Below are 15,354 nucleotides of genomic sequence, written 5' to 3'. Positions count from 1 at the left end.
CTAAAATAGGAGAATTCCGTATGCAGTGTGCACTTTATACAAGTTCTTGTGAGAAATGAGAAACCAGCAGCTATGAAAAGCTTGAAACTTTCCTCACTCACCAGCAAATAATTGGTCCAAGAAAAAAATATCATAATTTCAGGGTAGTGTACACACTTGTCAATTTCATTGGCCTTTCCTCTTTGCTCCCCACTTAAAGGAGGCTGGTTTCAAACACAGAAGCGGGGGCAGGATCTGTGTTCTGGTTCTGTCCCTTTTATGTTTTGCATTGAGATATCAGCATATGCTTTTATTCAAATGAGACAAAAGCCTTGTTTTAATCTAGAGTGGTGAGATGGAAACAGGAAAAGGATCCTTCTTAAATTGCAGCATCAGTGTTGGCGATGAGTTTCATCTTTGAAGCTGATGGTCTCAGTATCCCAGTTCTGCCAAACACAAGTTGTATCCAACTAAGGCCGCATTCACACCATACTTGTAAAGCACTGTGAGGCCACTTTGACCAATCATGGCTTCCTCCTAAGAATTCTGGAAACTGTTGCTTGTTAAGGAAACCACAGGAGGAAGAAATGCTCTTGTGTTCCAATCCTGCTTGCTGGTTTCCTACAGGCATTGTGAGAACAGGATGCTGGACAAGATGGTCCATTGGCCTGATCCAGCAGGCTCTTTTGTGTTCTGAGGGTGCTGAGAGGTGACCCCAGTCCCTTCCCAGAGCCACAGTTCCCAGAGTGATTTAGCAATGACTCTTCACAAGGCACTCTGGGAATGGCAACTATGGGAGTGAATAGGGGTCTCCTAAGAATTTTCAGCACCCTTGACAAACTGCAGCTCCCAGAATACTTTGGGAAACACCCTGACTCTTTGAAGTGCTTTAAATGTGTGGTGTGTATACAGCCCAAGTCATGCTCAGAGTAAATTAGATAAATTAGTTGTGACTAACCTAAGTCCATTTATCTGAGTATGACTTAGTCAGAGACCATTTGGGAATGTTGCCTACTAGTGGGGAAAGTTCATCCGTAAAGCATCAGTAGCTTTTCCAATATCCATATTCAACTTGGGCCATCATAACATCAGTGAGAAGGAGAAATAAAGAGCAGCTTCACAGCAACCTGCCAGCTATGAAGCTTTGCAATTTTTCTGTTCACTGTTACTTCCATACCTTAGGGTGTCTGGAACAGTGGCGTCACAAAGTGGGGGGGCGGGGGAGCGGGTCGCCCCGGGTTCCATGTCTGAGAGGGTGACAAGAAGGAACCCCCTGGGGTGCTTGCCCTGCCGGCCCAGGCGCGGCGGCACAAGCAGCCATCGCACCGCCGTAGCTGCATGGTGTTTGAGCGGTGCCGGCAGCAAACCGCTACATACAGCGCATGTGTGGTGTTGAATGCATGCACTGTACATAGTGGTTTGCCACCGGCGCTGCCCAATCGCCATACAGACGGCAGTAGGATGCCTCTGTCGCCGCTGCAGCCGCAAGCAGAGGATCACTCTACCGTCCGTATGGCTCTCGGGTGGCAAACTGCTACGTACAACCCATGCACGGTGTCGCATATATGCACTATGCACAGCACCGCCGCACATGCATTGTATGTAGTGATTTGCTACCGGCGCCGCTGAAGCGCCGGACAGACGGTGGTGGGATCCCTCCGCTGCCAACAGGAGCCACTTATGGCGAGCCGGGAGCCCCCCTCCCAGCCTCCCTCCCTCCCTGGCTCGTTGTAAGCAGCTCCCGCTTTGCTGCTTCACAGCAAGCTGGGGAAGGAGGGAGGGGGATGGACGGGAGCCATGGCTCCTGCGAGGACGCAGCTTTGCCAGCACCCCTGCAAAGTGGCATAGCTCCCCCACCTTCCCCTGACGACTCGGCGTACTTGGGAGTCGGTATGGGTATGAGTGGGTATGGTGGCGCAGAGGTGTAGGAAGGGGCGGACATTCGGCGCCCACCCACGACTCCCAAGCCTACCCCGAGCTGTCAATGCGGGGGGGGGGGGGTGACAAAAAAAATTCTGCACCGGGTACCACCTGGGCTTGCTATGCCACTGGTCTGGAAGGTAAATAGAGCTTACAAAACCCTAAATGACAGCATTAGCACACAACTTTGCTTCCTGCAGGATTGTCATTATTTACTAAGCTTTTCTTTAAGAACATGCTGTGGTTATACACTTCAACGCAAAATTTGTTCTTATGTTCTTACGGCAGTGATGCTTTAATGTTCATGTCTACTCAGAGGTAAAGCCCATTGTGTCGTGGGACTCACAGAGATGTGAATATAGACTGTATCCACTACCCCAGGAATAAGTACTATTTAACTCTCGGCCTTACCTCTGAGCAGGCAAATATAGGGTTGTGCTACTAGGTCTTTGATCCGGCGAAGGAGGGGGGGGGATTTTGACTGCCAAAAGCAGGTTTAAATTGGTGGGGCTGCAAATTAAATTCAAAATTCCTTATTTTCAAGGCTATTTTTGCTCAGGTGCATTTGTGTAACAACAATTTGGAGCACAGAATAAAAAAGAAGTAATTGAATGTGAATTGAAGAAATTAAAGTATCAAAGATGGTCTTTTTCTGAATGATAGCTTTTGTAAGTTATCTTACACGTCCTTCAGTATTTCAATATTTATGCAAATATATTTAAATGCATATGATTGGTTAAAAATTAGTTGACTGCCATAGTTATACTACAAAGGGATCTACCTGCTATTTAGACCGGTCAACAAGATTTAGGAAATCAATTATAACTTGGATGACCAACCCTATGAAACAAATTAGACTTTATGCAGATTGATGATTGAAGGTCATACTGATTTATGGGCAGTAGGTTTAGTCCACAGTGCTCCATGAGTGTTTTTATGACAAGTCACATAATATTCTTCCTGATATAATAAATGCAATCATGTGACTTAAAGTGTCCATTAATAACATACAATTCTTGACTTTTGGGAGGAGGATGCCACTTTGAAAGCAAAGAGATTCATTCATCTTGATTAGAGGAAGTGAGCAGAGAGAAAGCCAGGCCTAAAAATGCTTCACATTACAGTTGTGCTGTATCATGTGAAATCCATACAGAGTCTTTCCATCACCTCTGTTTTTATTTTGGAATCCAGGAATAGCATTAAAAAAAGATGTCTGAATCTCTTTCATCCTTGTGCCATATTATACCAATTAGAGGCATAAAGTCCCATCCCCCTCATGTCCACTGCCAAACCCCCACAAATGTTTGATTGTTGGCTTATGTTTTATCAGCACCAACTCTCTAAAACCTTTTAGAAGTCATTCCTCGATCCTAATAGGATGTGCTTTGAATTTTCAAAATCCCTAAATCAAGTGGTTCTAACGTTTTCAATGCAGGCTGCTGAAATGTTCAACACCAAAACTGAATTTTTAAAGTGCAAATGATTACCTGAAGTATGAAATTTGTGCTGTAAATCAGTTGAAAAGTTTTCATGTCTAATGTCTGGGTTTTGTTACACAAGTATGTAAGTCGCCATTTTAACTTTAGCATTTTTGTACAGTCTGTTCATAACATGACGAAATTCAACAACAATTAATTGATAAGGGATTTTAGTTAATATATTGGATTAACTAGAAACCGTGTTGCCACTTGAGATTTGCTTTCTGAAGTTCTATATCCATGTTTCTTACTTGATCACAGAAACTTCAAGGCTGGATCCTGATGAAGCTAGCTGACCTTTGCTCCCACTGAAATCAATGTAGATTAGCTCAAATCATGACTAATCTGTCCAACTGATTTTAGTGTGACCCAAGTTCAGTTTACTTACTCAGGAAGCAAACCCAGGTGATTAATTGCATGTGTGACAGAGGTTTCATATAGCTTCAAATGCCATTCACACAACCAACAATGTGCTGAATGTTGAGTGATCAAGTGAAATGTGTGTGTTATACTGAAGCTAAAAATGAGCGGCACTCGACTTCACATTCCTAGCACAGCTCTAAATAGCAAGTCATGTTGGTGGCTAAATAAAATATCAAGGAAAACAGTCTGAACTGAATGTGTGGAACATGTCAACTTTACACACGTTACATGACGCAATATCATAACCAAAGTAATTTAATAATAATACTGGAAGGATTTTTTTTCTTTTATTTTGTTTTTAATAATAATAATTTTTTATTTTTACCCTGCCCATCTGGCTGGGTTTCCCCAGGCACTCTGGGTGGCTTTCAACAGAACATTAAAAACAGAATAAAACTTCAAACATTAAAAACTTCCCTAAACAGGCCTGCCTTCGGATGTCTTCTAAAAGTCAGATAGTTGTTTATTTCCTTGACATCTGGTGGGAGGGCGTTCCACAGGGCGGGCGCCACTACCGAGAAGGCCATCTGCCTGGTTCCCTGTAACTTCACTTCTCGCAGTGAGGGAACCGCCAGAAGGCCCTCAGCACTGAACAATGGGGGTGGAGATGCTCCTTCAAGTATACTGGGCCGAGTAAAAAAGAAAAGCCCTTCCTACAATAAGGGCTCTCAATGTCCATTGCATTCTGAGTTGTTCCAAATCAGGTTGAATCTTACTGATATAAATCAGCAATCCATTTACAAAATACAAATTTGCTAGCTCTTTTTTTAAAATAAAAACAAATAAACATTGCTTACCTGTACTCAGAGGGTTAACACAAAAGCACAAGGCATGCCAATCAGACTTGGTGTTTTCAAAGTGCTTTGCTCTTTTAGCCAATGTTTCTACGTACTTTCTTTGTTTCATTTCGTTTTGTTTTGTTTGGAACGTTCTTGGAATCTTTCAAGTTCAAAATTAACTTGCGTTGTGGTGTTTGAGGATTTCTATAACCAAATTGATCTTATTTTTAGTTATGATTTTTCACGAATAATATGCATCATTAATGCAGTGTAAGTCTGTAGTTATCAATCTGATTAATACCACAAGTGACTCCAGATATCTTTTTTTTTAAAAGTACTTAAAACACATGGTGGCATAGGTGGCAGCCTGAAGATGAGCATGTTTACACGGAAGTGAGGTTCATAATGTTCTCTGGGGTTCCTCACAAGTAAATATGCATACGATTGTAGCCTGGTACAGACGTTTCCTATTGATAAGACAGCAGCACATTGTATTTTTCAAGAGAATCCTGAAAAACAGTTGTTGTTTTTTTGGTTGGGTATTGCTACTAGTTAGGAAAAAGCTATATCATTACATGCATTGTGTATATCATCTGTGTAGATGAAGACTGTCCAGGCTTCATATTTAATTATTCCCCCCCCCTTTCCTTGACATTGTAGCAGAAATTTGTTACTGATTAACCAATACATAAATTTGCTTCAGACTGTTAGAGGGGAAAGTAAGACTCAAATCATCGGCAATGTTACTGCGCTGCGAGTAGCCATCTAATTTCAATGTGGCACATAATACAACATGCAAAGCCAAATCAATAAAGCTACTGAAAAAAAACACATGGTGGTTCCGTATTCAGTCAAAGATTCTTGCTATGAAAGACTCCAACAAATGAAAGTTGGTTTGGAAATCCATTTAAAGGAAAGCAAGAAGCTTCTGTGGTTAAAGAAAAATTGGATCAGGATGGTCACAATGCTACTGTATGACCACAGGTCAAGTACATTAAAGCACTGTTGTTTTTGCTGGCCTGCAGTATGTTTCTCTGTTGTATTTTCTTTAGATGGCCTGCTGGGGCTTTCCTTCAAATTTATTGCTGCTCAGGTCCTCTTGGTATTTCCATTATAAACTCCTATTCTCAAAGGTTGCCGGGGTTCTTTTTAATAGTGTAAAAATGTGCCACAGGCAAACGTCTGGCATGCAATGCCTCAGCCCAGAGTGGTTCTTCTCATGAAATTCGAGGCAAATCAGCTTGGTCTTTCTGACATTTATGCTCTGCAAATACAATAGCAGAGAAACAGTGTGGGTGATATAGCACTGCGAAAGCAATTTTTTAAAAATAACAACAACAAATGGCTTGGCTCTTACATAAAACTGACAATGGAAAGCTTTGAAGACCCATTTATTGAGAAAATGTTAATGCATCTCAAGAATGCTTGAACTTTGGAACACATGTTTTGGGAAGCATTGCTCCCTTTGTGTTACTGGGCTGCCGTCCGCAGATGGGAATGAAATAAGTATCAGCCACAGCTATGTCATTGGCACAACTGGTTTTCTGATTCGAAAGGGCCAGTTCATGGACTGAAGTTGGACAGTACTGTACATGTAGCGGAGCAGCACACCTATGTCCATGCGCCCAACACACCTCCAGTGTAATGTGGGACATGGACACATGCACACGCCAAATGTTATGTTGCACATGTGTTAGAACTGAGGCCACATCCTCACCACCCATTAGATTTCCAATGTGCAAGCCATTCCAAAGCAGGGGGGGGGGGATTGTATCCAGGTGTTTTTCTGTTTTCCATTTCAGCACTGATGTGCTAAATAGTTCAATTAGCTTGTCGTAAGGAGTTGTCTTAAGAGGTTGGGGGTCAAAAGACTTGATCCTGTTTGCAACCTTGGCAAGCTCCTCCATAAGCTGGTGGAGCTACTACTGATCCTGTCTCCTAACATGGAACATGAGGGTGTGACTCCTATGATTCTTCCTTCTGTGCAGGAAAGCTGCATGAAATGGGCCAGTACATATACAGTGCTACCTCTGGATACGCACACCTCTGGTTGCGAACGTGGCAAACCCGGAAGTATTTTTCCGGGTTTCACTGCACGCACATGCGCAGAAGTGCTCTACGTGCCTCGTGCATGCACAGAAGCACTCTATGCGCCATGTGCATGCGCAGAAACACGCCGCGCACATGCACAAAAACAGCACCTCTGGTTGCAAATTCCTCAGGATCCGACTGGAGCTCCGGAACGGATCCAGTGTACAACCGGAGGTACCACTGTACATTTGTGCAGAGGAAGTTCTCATGTCATGTGCATTTGCACATTACTAAAATAAGGACAAGAGACAGCATAATAATAATAATAATAATAATAATAATAATAATAATAATACAGTGGTACCTTGTGTTGCATAACCTCCAGGTTACAGAATCTTCAGGTTACGGCCACAGCAAATGGTTTCGCTGCTCACGCATGCGCAGGAGCACTCTATTGTGCCGTGTGTGTGTGCAGAAGTGGCGCCTCTAGTTACAGATTTTTTTGGGTGTGCACGGCACCCGAAAATGAATTAAATCCGAAGAATTAAATCCCTAACCAGAGGTACCACTGTAATAATAATAGTAGTAGTAATAATAATAATAATTTATTGTTTGTACCCCCGCCCATCTGGCTGGGTTTCCCCAGCCACTCTGGGAGGCTCCCAATTGAATATTAAAAACATGATCAAACATTGGGGGTGGAGACTATCCTTCAGGTATACTGGGCCGAGTCCATTTAGGGCTTTAAACACTTAGCACCAACACTTTGAATTGTGCTTGGAAACATACTGGGAGCCAATGAAAGTCTTTCAGGACCAGTGTTGTATGATCTTGGCGGCCGCTCCCAGTCACCAGTCTTGCTGCCGCATTCTGGATTAATTGCAGTTTCTGGGTCACCTTCAAAGGTAGCCCCACATAGAGCACATTGCAGTAGTGCATTAAATTTGCATGTTTGCTAAGCTGTGATTACACATTAATTGACAATAATTTAAACTGAAATAAATATATAAATATATATCACATCAAAATGGGGCAGACTGTGAGTAGGTGACTTGTTTGCTTGCTCAGTCCATCGTCCAGGTTCTCATCATTGATCTCTTTAAACCAGACATCCCTTTTAAAGAGAGGACTAACAGAATCACAGCATTATGAGTCCCCAAGGCTCATGTTGTCCAGCCTCGTGCAATGCAGGAATGTCAACTAAATCATCCATAATAGATGGTCGTCTAACCTCTGCTTCAAAACCTCCACAGGAAGGAGGGTCCACCACCTTCCGAGGGAGTCAAAGAGCTTCTATACTCAGAAAGCTTTTCCTGTTGTTTAATCGGACTCTACTTTCATGTACTTGAAGACATGGCCCTGATAATTAAGAGACTCATGCTCTACTGACTGAGCTATCTATCATGAGCCATCTTGCAATAGATGGGCACATCCATAATCTCTTCTTTTTCTTTTTCTTGATACTGAAGAGGGTTTCAATATTACCATTCCAAGAACACAGGAAGCAACAGGTCAGTTTCTTGTCTTTTGTTTTTTGTCTTTCAGAAATGTGTGATTAATTTCTCTGCAATGGCGTTTGTGTCCAGGGACGGAGAAACACACTCTCCACTTGGAGGATGAACAATTGTGTTTGTAGGTCTTTCCCCGCTTTTACTGTGGTATAAAAGTCATTTATATGTTGCAACTCTTAATTAAATCAAGGCTGCATAATATCCCTGTGTGAGTACCATTTTCATATCAGAATCTGAGAAGCAAAATCTGTTGAATGAATGAGTGGTTTTAAAAGGTGATTCATTTCCACTGCAATGTGATGTGAGAGTGGCAGAATAACCCTCCAAAGGGTAATTTATCACTAACTATCAACACTGATATCTGGTTATGTTCTCAGGGGGAGAGAGAGAAAATGGAAGACAGCCCAAGGTTCAAGATAACAGTCTCTCTAACTTATTTTTTATTTTATTATGGACCTAATAGACTTTTCCATTCTGTGCGGAAGAAAATAATTAAAGGATTAGCTGAGTGTGAAATTAAATAGCTCTTTTTTTCTGCTGCGTGTTAAAGACTCTTCTGAGGAAGGGGCTGAATTGAAACAAGCTTCCAAATGGTTTTGATTCTGTACGGGAAAATGAATTCAGTGTTTTCTTTAAGCAAAAAGAAACAAAAACTCACACCAGTCTTATATCATTGATGTGGCTTAAATGACAGAGGGTTAATCTCTAACACTCAAGGTAGTAATTAAATAAACTTTCAAAGTGATAGGCATCTATATCCATATCAGTGTGAGGCCAATATGGTATTTTAGAAAAATCCTACCAGTCTATGTTCATAAATTGAGGTTAATATGAAAGGAAATCTGATATGGTATGGTAATTCATTTGCAAAGTGCTTGAGCACACACACACAAACAAACAAACACAAGGGGCTGCTGACCCTGCTCTCATTGTTCTCCAACCCCACCAACCATGGCCCCTTTCCAAACACCAAAAGGGCGGGGTATAAATAATAAATTATTATTATATTATTATTATTTTCACACCTCTTTCCACCCCCCGTTATTTATCTCCTTGACATCCGATGGGAGGGTGTTCCGCAGGGTGGGCGCCACTGCCCGGTTCCTAATCATCATCATCATCAGTGCTTTTTTAAAAAATATATATTTAGGGGTACTCTCATTTTCCTGTTGTTGTTGTTGTTTAGTCATTTAGTCGTGTCCGACTCTTTGTGACCCCATGGATCAGATCATGCCAGGCACTCCTGTCTTCCACTGCCTCTTGCAGTTTGGTCAAACTCATGCTGGTAGCTTTGAGAACTACTCATTTTGAAATACTGCCCCTTAATGAGGCCAAACTTAGATTCACAAAATGTTTAGGGGTATGCGTACCCCTGCATCCCCCCAGAAAAAAGCACTAATAATAATAACAACGAGAGCCCGAAGCACATTTAAAAGGAGTACCATCAGATTCAAAGGGGTTTGCTTCGGACTACACAAGCACAGGATCACACAGTAAAATGTATCTCAATGTACAGCCTGGAATACTAAGGATTCACATCCAGCTGGATTGGCAAGGGATTTATTTATGTAGCATTTAAAAAGGAAAGGGGGGGGGGAATAGTCACAAAACCACATTGTTTGCTCATACAACCCTTAGATCAAAGTGAATCCTTGACAAACATGATTTGAAAAGCAACTATACTAAAAATATATTTAAAAATCCCACTTCATGTATTAACTTTCCAGCACAGGAGGTGGACTTGAATGAGCATGTGGAAACTGAATAAAGCCAGTGACTTTTGACAGTCTTTGTGATCTCTCATGAGAAATCTGAGCAGTCTTTTTATGGTCAAAAGCCCGTTTAAATCCCCAGTGAGTCACTGACAGATCCACTGAGAATTACTGGATTTGTGGAATGACTAAGTGGGGGAAATATATAAAACATCAAGCGCACTAAACTTCCCCACCCCACCTAATTATCTTGTACTAATATGTAACTTTATTAATATGGGGAGAAGGGGTTGGATGCAATGAGAATGTGCTTTTAAAAAAATAAAAAAAGAAGTTATGAAGTTATGAAGGCTGTGACCAAGAGACCTGGTTGCCTGCTCAGTCTGCTATCAAGGGGCTAATGGTTAATGGGCAGCTTCAAGGCTACTCCTGTCCTCCCTTCTTACGGATGCTTATCTTTATACCAGACGTGGACTAGACTACCATTCAAACAGAGAATGCCTTCAAACAGAGGGCTGTGCTCTCACAGGGAGGGGGGGAGAAATTCAATTCTGTTTGCATTTTACTGAGAAATGACATAATTCGCACCTCTCAAACTGAGCACGAGCAAATTGAAACCCAGCTACCCTTTGAAATCCAAACTTCTCTGGATTTTGCGATGCGGTTTCCCAACCAACTAGTGTGAACTAAAATTCATATGTGTGCATAAAAATGCAATGATTGTTATTTAAAAAAATAAGATACAAAAATGAACTATGTTAGCAACGATCATTTGCAAAAACAAAAACAAAAAGTCTCTATTTGCCAAAACTGCACACAAAAATGTGAGTACCGGGGGGGAATTGCACTTAAGTACTGAACCGTTTTTTGAGGATTAAAAAACAAACAAACTGCAAATTGTTGCAGAAATGTGGCAAACTGAATTTAAGAGTGGAAAGATTAGAAACCCAAATGACATGTTTGTTCATCCTTTCACCAGAACTCTTTAAATAGAGTACTGCCCCTTATAAAGTAGGACACATGGCCTTGCAACAGTGCACCATCTGTACCAGCCCCTAGTAAGCAATACCTAGATTCCAATGAATGAAAGAGCCACAGGGCCCCAACTGCTTGCATAGGCTTAAGCCCCTTCTAAAATCAGAGTCACTTAGTATCTTTGAAATACAAGGATGCACATAGTTTTCCCATTGACTTGCATAGCTTCCCATTGACTTGCAGCTTCCCTGTGTTTTTTTATTAGATTTTTGCATATCTCAAAGCACATATGAGTGCTAGTGGTAGAGAGATGCCCCCCCCCTTAATACATAAAATCTTTTTTGCAGTCATCTTTTTTTGCATAGGTTCACCAGGAGGTGATGTCCTAGCAAGGCAACTGAGACACTATAAAGATTTGGTATTTTCATCTTTAGGGATGAAGCATTTATGCATTTGCAAAAGAAAAAAGATGAGGAAACAGATTGCCAAGAAAACAGCATACAGGTTAGCATGAAATTTATAGGTGTATAGGCACAAATTTAGAAGTCCGTATTAAAATTTAAATAGAAATACATCTCACCATAATGGGGACAGAGGAGGATTTAGAGCAGCAGGACTGGTTCCGTCACACTGTGTGTCGGGCCTAGGGGGCGCCACAGGGCATTGCAATGATGACATAGTGAACTGAGGGGAATGGGAGGTAAGAAGAGTCAGGTGCAAATTTTGGCCTTGCACAGGGCACTACTGAAATTGGAAAGAGCAAAGTCTGCCCCAATGGGGAAGACTGCAACCAGGTGGGTGTTATGTACTGAGTTGAATAGGATCCAAAAGGCAGCAGTCTGATTGGTCCTAGAACAATAGGATCCAGAATGCAGCAGTCTGATTGGTCCACAGGAGCCATCCAATTCAGCTCCAGGTGGAAGGGAATCCGCAACCTGATTGGCCTACAGGAGAATCTGGAATTAGCCAACCACATGGAGCCATTGTGTAATTAATGAATATAAGGTAGATATTCAGGGGGAACTTCCATTCCTCCTCACCACTATGAGCTGAAAAAAGAGCATGAAATCCACTCTCGACTCCTAGTATATTTCAGTGGGTCTGCTGATGGGCAACTTCAGCACTAGGCAAACCTTCTGAGGATTGTCCTCACCCACTCTGGTTGAGTCAGCAAGGGCAAGGAGGTTCAATTCACCCAACGCCTCCCTCTCCCCACAGTTTCACAGACAGCCCTGCTCTCCCATATACTCTGCCAAGCCTAGGGTGTTTTCCTGTACAGTAGATGTAGAGAACCTCAGAACCTCTCTATATGGACTCTCCCCAACCCGCACCCAGAGGCAGCACCATGCTGGAGTGCATTTGTTTGGCTGGTATGTGTCCTTAGACTTTGATAACGTCTCTTGCTTATCTGGAAATAGGATGGAAGTTTGTGCGTGTAAGTGTAGAATAATAAATAAAGACTAGAATAAAAACTACTGTACAAAGATCCATTGTTCCGCCCACTTTTGCACTGGGCCACTGTTATGCAACCCCTCCAGAAAGATGCCCACGAGAAAATGTGACACTTCGGCTGAAACTGATCCCCCCCCCCCCCGCTGTACAGCAGGAGAGACTATTCTTCCATTCACTCGGATCAAATCCCTAGATGCACTCCCTTGCCTTCTGCTCTCCAGGATTCCCAAGATAGGAGGGAAGAGAAAATTCCTCACTGCCCCCCCCCCCCCAAGATCTCCTAAGTGTTAGAAAAACACTGAGGCCTCATTTGAATAGTAGAATGTCTGGCACCTGGTGGGCGGGGCTTTTGAATTGTGCTCCGGAATTGGCCCCTCCCTTCATGTGTTCAGAGGCCAACTGTCATTCTTGCTTCTTGCCTCATTCTTGCCTCAGGATGTTGTTTTAGTTTCTCTCAGAGTGTATGTTATTGTGTTACAGTTTTTCTTTATTATTAAAGCTTTGTTTGACATATACATGAGTCGCTTACTTTGCTGAAAGAAAAGAAACTCTGCTGAAGAATGGTGGCATATCCTAAACTGCGTGACTGAGGGGATATTCCCAGTCTGACAGGAGGATTAAATTTTTTAATCCCCTCCCCCACCGTCCACAACACTAAGTGCTGCAGGCTTCTCATCCTTCTCATCCTTTAAGGCCTTCTGTGTCAAGGCGTACCCTACACTGATCACAAAAGGCAAGAGAAAACATAGTGGAGGTTCAGCTCAGTAGCAGAGTAGCTGAAGTAACAGAATCTCCAACTTTCTTCCAAAATACTTCAGTTTGCTCACATTAAGGGCTTGACAGGATTTTGGAGGGGCTTAACAAGGGACGCAGGTGGCGCTGTGGGTTAAACCTCAGCGCCTAGGGCTTGCCGATCGAAAGGTCGGCGGTTCGAATCCCTGCGGCGGGGTGCGCTCCCGCTGCTCGGTCCCAGCGCCTGCCAACCTAGCAGTTCGAAAGCACCTCCGGGTGCAAGTAGATAAATAGGGACCGCTTACCAGCGGGAAGGTAAACGGCGTTTCCGTGTGCGGCTCTGGCTCGCCAGAGCAGCGATGTCACGCTGGCCACGTGACCCGGAAATGTCTCCGGACAGCGCTGGCCCCTGGCCTCTTGAGTGAGATGGGCGCACAACCCCAGAGTCTGTCAAGACTGGCCCGTACGGGCAGGGGTACCTTTACCTTTTTAACAAGTGACACCAGAGATATCAGCAATCAGAGTGTGGGGAGTAAAAACCCAAGTCAATAGCAGGTCATAATCCTCTCAGCCATTTTCAGCTAATTTTACTGTTTAATGAAAACTTTTACAGCTAGAATGATGGTTCTTTGTTTCTTTAGCTATTGAGAGAGTAACTGTTGACAACGTGGTGACTGTGTTGAAATTTAGGAATCCCTGCTAGAACTTAGGGTTGCAAATGATGGTGTTGGGGTTGTTATTGTTTGTTTTTGGGCCCAGTAGGATCATTAGGCTGAGCTCAGTGCTAGCCAATAGGCAATTTAAATTTACTATGTGCAACTTTAAATGGGTCACTGTATGCAAATGAATAATAGCCACCGTTTTCTTTGGAAGGCTAGAAATATAGTTGCATAATGCCATTTGGTGGGAATTTGTTGGCACAGGAAGCTGAATACTTGGATATGCATTGAAGGCGAGGCCATTAGGCACATGATAGAAGTCTAATATTGTGACAAAGAGTCGTTACATTGCTTATTAAATTTTTAGCAGTTCTTTGGTAACACAATTTTTGTGTTTCTTTCAGAAGACTCACTGTCCACATGAATGTTGGGAGAGAAAGTTACCCTATGAAGATTCTTCCAAAGCAACCAGCTGAACTGTTCCCCTGACTTCTGGACCACATGGCCTTAGATATGCATACCAAGAGACATTATTCTCATTTGTGGAAAGATAAACCCATTGACCCTGAAAATAGATCTCTTACTTCTGGCCCACATTCATAATCCAATTATTCTTGATCAGCGAAATGTAAGTCCATAATTAATCTGCCACCTGAGAGGGTTTGTTATTTTCTTTAAACTGCCTATTAATTTATTAAATTGTCCCGATTAAGTAATGTATTTGACAGTCTTGGTTTCTTGTTAAGAATATTAAATATGTACTTATATGGAACATGTGATATTAAGCTGAGGCCTAAACAGCTAAGATATTTTTGAATGTATTATCCTTCAAGACTAGGCCTTCATATTACTTGCTGATGATCAAGCTTGGTTGGCAAACGGGGAGGGAGGGATATTTGAGGAGGGTGAATGAGGAAAAGGTTTGAAAATAAGAAATACTGCAGGTAAGATCCTTCCATGCTTGTATGGTTGTGGGTAGAAAACCATACTTCAGTGTTAGAGCATGCAGTTTGTATGTGAAAGTTCCTCATCAGTCTTTGGTACTAACAGTGAAAAGGGATCTCAGGTTGCAAGGGATGGGATATACTTCTGCCTGAGACTCTGGATGGCTGCTGCCAGTCAGAGGCAAAGAGAGGTCATAGTCAAGAGACCGAGCACCACACACCCTACCAGCCACTTCTCTGATGAGCAGAGAAAAGTGACATAAATATGTATCAACAGTTATAGATAGAGCATTTCCATATTAAAGTTCTGATCAGCTGAGGACACATGGAGTTCCACACTCATGCATCTGTGTATGTACACTCACCCACACCAAATATACAGGGGTGCAGGCATGTGTACCATGTGTGCTGGCCCACTGTCTCAGTCATGCTTTTAACTTATGAGGAGGTTCGGGTGAGTAACCAGAAGAAAAGGGACCCAGATGGAGGGGGTGGGGAAGCTGGCAACATGCAATATAGCAAGTGTTAAACTCACATATACAAACCAGTTCCTATCTACCCTTCTGCATCCTCAGCCTCAACCTACATGCTGCACAGATGATGCCCTGCCCCTCAACCTCCTCTTCCCCAATTTCTAATATTTAACCTACAATTTTTCGCTAGTATCATGAACTACAAAGAACACACAGGAGGAAACATCCTGGGATCGTTGTTATTTAATTATTTTTTTAAAAAAAGAAAACATAGAAAGTTCTCTCA

General features: G+C 42.5%; 1 long non-coding RNA gene across 1 annotated transcript; it reads left to right on the top strand.

Moving 5' to 3' along the window:
- The first annotated feature begins 12,546 nt into the window (after window positions 1-12,546).
- On the top strand, window positions 12,547-14,367 carry LOC307215112. Its single transcript, XR_013838273.1, has 2 exons — window positions 12,547-12,721; window positions 14,056-14,367. It is a non-coding gene; the product is annotated as an uncharacterized lncRNA (long non-coding RNA).
- Window positions 14,368-15,354: the final 987 nt, after the last annotated feature.

Source organism: Podarcis cretensis, assembly GCF_951804945.1.
Source record: "Podarcis cretensis genome assembly, chromosome: 4".
Lineage (NCBI taxonomy): Eukaryota > Metazoa > Chordata > Lepidosauria > Squamata > Lacertidae > Podarcis > Podarcis cretensis.
The sequence above is the reverse complement of the archived record's forward strand: the minus strand, read 5'-3'. Positions and strand labels throughout refer to the sequence as shown.